The sequence below is a fragment of the Hyaena hyaena genome, unplaced genomic scaffold (assembly GCF_003009895.1).
Source record: "Hyaena hyaena isolate Hyena2069 unplaced genomic scaffold, ASM300989v1 scaffold_392, whole genome shotgun sequence".
Classification (NCBI taxonomy): Eukaryota; Metazoa; Chordata; class Mammalia; order Carnivora; family Hyaenidae; genus Hyaena; species Hyaena hyaena.
In genome coordinates, this window is record NW_024081017.1 from 1,706,968 (window position 1) to 1,712,787 (window position 5,820).

Consider the following 5,820-nt stretch of genomic DNA (forward strand, 5'->3'; position numbering starts at 1 on the left):
AAAACCAGAGACAGGTAGGAGCCTAGGAGGTATTACAACAGAGAAATGCAAAAACCTCAGTCAGTTAGATTTCCGGGAACAAAAGCAAAAATGGAGATGTCCCCCCAGCCAGAGAATAGCCTAACTGGACCAGAGACGATGAAGAGTGGACCTAACGCACACTTTTTTTTTTAATGTTTTTTATTTATTTCTAGGAGAGAGAAAGAGAGACAGCGTGAGCAGGGGAGGGTCAGAGAGAGAGGGAGTCACAGACTGAAACAGGCTCCAGGCTCTGAGCTGGCAGTCAGCACAGAGCCGGACGCGGGGCTCGAACCCAAGAACTGAGAGATCATGACTTAAGCTAAAGTCGGACGCTTAACCAACTAAGCCACCCAGGCGCCCCCTAGCGCACATTCTTGAGTTGTTTTTGCAGGATTGAAACTGGGCCCCATAGAGTTAATGACGTGGAAAGTGTCACCAGCAAGAGCCCCGTTGACACCCTCCACCCTGCTTTTGTCAAAGGAACATTAACTTTTTACCTTTTAAGGCAAAGAAGAGGAAGAGCTCCAGAGGCCTATACAACTTGAACTTGACACCTGAGCAGATGGACCATGGACTGTCCAGCAGTTACCTCTACCTCGTCCCAATGTTAAAATCTCCCTGAGAAGGAGCACAAACCTCGCACAAACCTCGCTGATGTAAACTGTATGTATAACCAGGGGGCGCCTGGGCGGGCGGCTCCGTCGGTTAAGCATCTGACTCTTGGTTTCAGCTCAGGTCATAATCTCACTGTTCATGATCTGCTAGGCTGCGTCAAGCCTGCTGGGGATTCTCTTTCCCCCTCTGCCCCTCCCCCACTCATGTGCATGCGTGCTCTCTCTCTCACTTCCTGTCTCTCAAAATAAATAAACAACCTGTAAAAATTTTTTTAAAGAATTTACAATGTTAAAATCTTTGCCCAAGAAGGGGTGCCAACCTCATTAACATACACCCTATGTGTAAACACGTGTCCTTAAGATATGCATGTGCCACTTTGCGCCCACCTCTAGGTGGGAGGAAAAAAATTCTCTTTTCTGGATATTCGTCCCACCCCTAAATATTAAAAAAAAATTTTTTAATCTTTATTTATTTTTGAGAGAGACAGAGCATGAGTGGGGGAGGGTCAGAGAGAGAGAGGCAGACACAGAATCTGAAATGGGCTCCAGGTTCTGAGCTGTCAGCACAGAGCCCAACATGGGGCTAGAACTCATGAACCACGAGATCACGACCTGAGCGGAAGTCGGATGCTCAATCGACTGAGCCACCCCGGCGCCCCAATCCTAACCCTAAATAAAAGGAACCCACTCTCTCACCCTTGCTGGGGAGTCAAGGCTTTGGAAGTTACTCCCTGTGTTATTTGTTCCAAATAGTTTCCTTTGTGTGAGAAGTCCCCCCCTGGCTTGGTCTCCACACCTATAACCCACCAAAGGGCAAACTCACATTTGTTCCATTACAGCGTTACTAGGGAGGCGGCTAAAAACCAGCTGAGGGTAAGACATGAGCGGACACCCCTTAACCACCCCTTTATCTATCTAGCTATCTATCTATCTATCTATCTATGGTTTGCAACTGTCTTAATGATTTACAATAAAAACACAATCTTTTTTAATTTTTTTTTAATGTTTTATTTATTTCTAGGAGAGAGAGAGAGAGACAGCGTGAGCAGGGGAGGGTCAGAGAGAGAGGGAGTCACAGACTGAAACACGCTCCAGGCTCTGAGCTGGCAGTCAGCACAGAGCCCGACGCGGGGCTCGAACCCACGAACCGCGAGATCACGACCTAAGCGAAAGTCGGACGCTTAACCGACTAAGCCACCCAGGCGCCCCAAGAAAAACACAATCTTAAAAATAGACCGCCAGGAACTCCAGGAAGCTATAGATTCTATTTCCTGGAGCCCAAATGTCACCTTCACTTGACTAGGATAGAAAACCTTATGTAATCAGTCACCACTCACAACCCCAGTGCGGCTCTTTCTGCCCACGGGTCTTGTCCCCTCGCTCTAATAAAACCGCCTTTTGGCACCAGAAAATGTCTCAAGAATTCCTTCTGGGCCATTGTGCTCAAGGACCCCACATCATCAACAATCTGCCCTTCCCCTGTATCACCCTCAGGATAGTTCTGGGAATAAGTAGCATATACTTTTTTTTACTTAAGTTTTTTTTAAAGTTTATTCATTTTTTGAGAGACAGAGCATGAATGGGGGAGGGGCAGAGAGAGAGGGAGAGAGGGAGACACAGAATCTGAAACAGGCTCCAGGCTCCAAGACGTCAGCACAGAGCCTGAGTGGGGCTCGAACTCACGGATGGTGAGATCACGACCTGAGCCGAAGTCGGACGCTCAACCAACTGAGCCACCCAGGCGCCCCAAGTAGCACATTCTGATACATTCAGGGGCTGGATTTAGCTCCTTAAATGCATTGGCTTTTCAAAGTTTTATGTAAGTTTTGGGTGGTTTTCCTTGCATCCGTTAAAGTAGAAATTCAGTAGCTTTTGCCTGTTGAATGTGAGTGTTCTCTAGGGCCGCATACAAACAAAACGTGACCCAAGAATGAAAAGCGACCTGAGAACTTAGACACGTTCATCTCACAATTTGAGTTTCTCTTGATTCAATAGAACACAAATCCTACATTGGTTTCCCTCGTTTTCTAGCTCGCCTCACACCATGTCTCTCCATCAGCTTACAGTTTAGGGGCCCCGAGGGCTGCGGGAAACCAGGGCCAAAGGGCGGCGCTATTCGATCAATAAAGGAAATTAAAGGAAAGAAACACTGGACTCGGCACAGCTGAGCAGCCCGCTTCCCACAGGCCACAGGGAAAGCCACCTTCAGAAGGCTCCGCGGTCTAGACTCTCCCAGTGGAGACGGAAGCCCTGGAAGTGGGTCAGTCCCTGGGGAGGGATGGGAGGGACCCCCAAGCAGCCTCAGGAATGGACTCGGGGAGCCCTGCCCACCCCCCCCTACCCGGGGCGCAAGGGAACCTCTCCCTCCCTCGGGCCTCCAGGCTCCCAAGTGAGGAAACTCTCAGTGGGTTCCGTTTAAGGTTCTGCCCCAAATGACCTCCCCGGGCACTGACCCTAATCCAGGACCCAGAGCTTGACCTTCACAGACTTTCTCAAGGTAAACAGCCTGCACTCTGACTACACCTGCCCTCTGCCTGCAAAACTCCCATGTAGGTTTAGAAAAGGCCCGAGGGAACAACAGTTATAACTTCAGAAAGTGTCACCTCCCCACCCGGTGCACTTCCATCCCCAGCTTTCCAGGGCTCTGTACTTTCTCTCAGTAGAAAGGGTTCCTTCTCAGGTGCGTGTGAGCAGGTAGGACACCTTCGGGGGGGGTGGGGGGGGAGGGGGGCGCAGAAAGAACTGAGCCCTGAGGTGCTCTGCACGTTCCAGGAGGGGATCTGACCTTAACGACACACTGAGTGCATGCCTCTGACCCCAGTAGCGCGGCTCTAGATCACCACTGATTTTTTTTAAAGGTTTATTTATTTTTGAGAGGCACAGAGCACGAGCGGGATAGGAGGAGAGAGAGAGCGAGACAGAGAATCTAAGCAGGCTCCAGACTCCCAGCTGTCAGCACAGAGCCCGACACGGGGCTTGAACCCATAAACCTTGAGATCATGACCTGAGCCGACGTGGGCTGCCCAACTGACTGAGCCACCCAGGCGCCCCCCACCACTGAAATTTTAAGGGACACAAACCAGTGTCCGAGGACTCCAACAAAATCTCTCAAACCCAGTGATTATGTAAAAAGAGGGAAGAAAATTGTAAGGTGTTTTCTAACAACAACAACAACAAAATCACAAGTGTCTCCTGCGTTCAGAAAACAATGATGTTCATTCATCATTATTTGCAGGGCAGGAAACTGTTTTGTCAGCAATCATACTTGAAGGCTCTGGTGTTGCAAGTGTAAGCACCAGAATCTCATTTTAAATCCCCTCAAAGGAATAAACAGACCTGGGAAACATACTCCCCCGCCTAGGGCAAGGAAAAAGAAATTTTAACAACGTAATACTACCTTTTCCAGAAATTCTCCTCCTCCTTGCCTCTTTGGAACTACTTTATACTGTTCTTCAAGATCCGTTGATTAAATACAGCTTACAGGGGCGCCTGGGGGGCTCAGTCGGTTAAGCATCCCACGTCACCTCTGGTCATGATCTCACGGTTCATGGGTTCAAGCCCCACATCCGGCTCTGTGCTGACAGCCCAGGGCCTGGAGCCTGTCTTCAGATTCTGTATCTCCCTCTCTCTCTCTGACCTTCTCCTGCATGCTCTCTCTCTCTCTGTGTCTCTCAAAAAATAAATAATAAATAAATACAGCTTTAGGTATTGTAAAACAGAGACTTAAAAAGAGTGAATGTAATGTTTTCAATGGGACAGATCCAGGAAGGTAGGGAGCTCTGAGGACAGATCACACAGGAAAGTTTCAAAGGATGTTCAAGTTCCACAGGATAGCTGAGCCCAGGGAAGATCCTGCCGGGAGACGCACACGGATTTCATACAGCGTAGGTCCGGGTGGATATACTCTGCCTCCCCTCTCATGAAAAATATCCATAAACAAAAAATAAACCTTTAGGAAAAAAAAAAAAGCTTAGAGAGAGCTTGCCGGTGAACACGGGAGGGGCAGAGAGAGAGAGAGAGAGAGAGAGAGAGAATCCTAAGCAGGCTCTGTGCTGTCAGTGCCAAGCCCAGCTGTGGGGCTCCATCTCACCAACCCTGAAATCATGACCTGAGCGGAAACCAAGAGTCAAGACAGTTAACGGACTGAGTCATCCAGACACCCCGCAAAATAAACCTTTTAAAATAAGCCATCCATTGGCTGTGTGAAAAGGCTAAACAATTACAATACTGTGTCTGTTTGAAATGCACCACGGAGGACACATAGTTGATACTGAGTTGTGAACTGGAAAGAGGAAGGCGGGACGGGATTTGGAAAATGAAGCATTTACTGCCAGTTCAAGGAAAGGATAGGCTGGGACACAGGGTCGTGGATCTGAGACTCTGCTTCCCAAAATCTGGAACACTCAGGAGAAAATGGGTGCCCCTGGGGAGACAGGAGGGACTGGGGGCCCCACAGACCACAGCACCTCCCGCGCACGAACCCCGGAGATGGAGTCACGACTGTCCCCTGACGACGCTCCCCGTGGTCACTGGACGAATCCGGGGAGACGTGGCCGCGCGCAGGGATGGGACAGGACGCCCGGGTTCCCGGCTGCCCGCACAGCCTTCATGCCGCGCGCCGGAGGGGACTGAGGTCCGAGCGGTGCCACCTGGGACTCGGGGGACTCGAGGACTTCGGCGAGTCCTGGCACACCCGGCCCCGCACACTCACCATCTCCCGGCTTTTCGAGTCTCCCGGCGTCGTCCCTACTGCTCCCGGGGCAGGTGCAGGTCACTGCGCGATTGACGCAGCAGCAGAGCCACCTGGGACCTTTAAGCGCAGGTCAGACATGATCCCGATCAAGGCCACGAGCTTCCGCTGCGCTGCGGAGCGTCGCCACACCCACCTGCCCCTTCCGCGGCCCTGATTGGACAGCTCGCAAGGACCCGCCCCTCTGCTCCCCGAGCGACATCAGGGCAGGTGGTCTGACTGGTTATGAGAGTCAGTCTCTGCAGTTGGTGGGGAGCCTGTTCCCTCCTCGGACGCTCGCTTTTGTACAAAACTTGGTCCTGGCCCTAGGCGGAAGGCGGCGTCTTCCTGCAGCTCCTTGTAAACGTGGGGACACATGTCCAGAGTCCGTTCCAGCAGAGCGACGCTCTTGTTCAGAGCAAGAGGGGCGCCCACGCCAGGCCAGACAGGGTCCAC

The 5,820-nt window shown here is 51.1% G+C and overlaps 1 protein-coding gene across 1 annotated transcript in view; it reads right to left on the bottom strand.

Annotated features, from left to right (window-relative positions):
• LOC120244438 (zinc finger protein 709-like) overlaps positions 1–5,425 on the bottom strand; it is a 55,639-nt gene extending 50,214 nt beyond the window's left edge. The window contains exon 1 of the mRNA XM_039250966.1: positions 5,347–5,425. The gene's annotated coding sequence lies outside the window, so the exon portion shown is untranslated. The remainder of the gene's footprint in view (positions 1–5,346) is intronic.
• Positions 5,426–5,820: the final 395 nt, after the last annotated feature.